This window comes from Triticum dicoccoides, chromosome 4A (assembly GCF_002162155.2).
Source record: "Triticum dicoccoides isolate Atlit2015 ecotype Zavitan chromosome 4A, WEW_v2.0, whole genome shotgun sequence".
In the NCBI taxonomy this organism is placed as follows: domain Eukaryota; kingdom Viridiplantae; phylum Streptophyta; class Magnoliopsida; order Poales; family Poaceae; genus Triticum; species Triticum dicoccoides.
The window spans coordinates 611,747,390-611,747,742 of NC_041386.1; positions in this window are offsets into that span (position 1 = coordinate 611,747,390).

Here is a 353-nt window from a genome sequence, read left to right on the forward strand (position 1 = left end):
GCTGCCCCGCCGCCGTCTTCCCCGAGTCCGGCGTCCCGCGCCGCCCCGTCTCGTCGTCCGGCCGGCGAGCCTCGACTCCGGCCGCCGCGCCTCTCCAGTCGCCGCCCCGCCGCCTAGGTCCCAGCTGGAGCCGCACCTGCCCCTGATCCGGCCAGATCCGGCGGCCCCGACCCTAGCTCCGACCGCCCCGGCTGGCCCGTGCTTCCCCGAGCTCTCCGGCGAGTTTTCCGGTGGGATCCGCCGCCGCATCGGCCCCGTGCTACAGTAAACCCTAGATCCACGAGGTGATGAATTTCTCTAAGTCCCCGTTTTCTAGATTCAAATGCCCTTCATCATGCCCTAACTTTGCACCC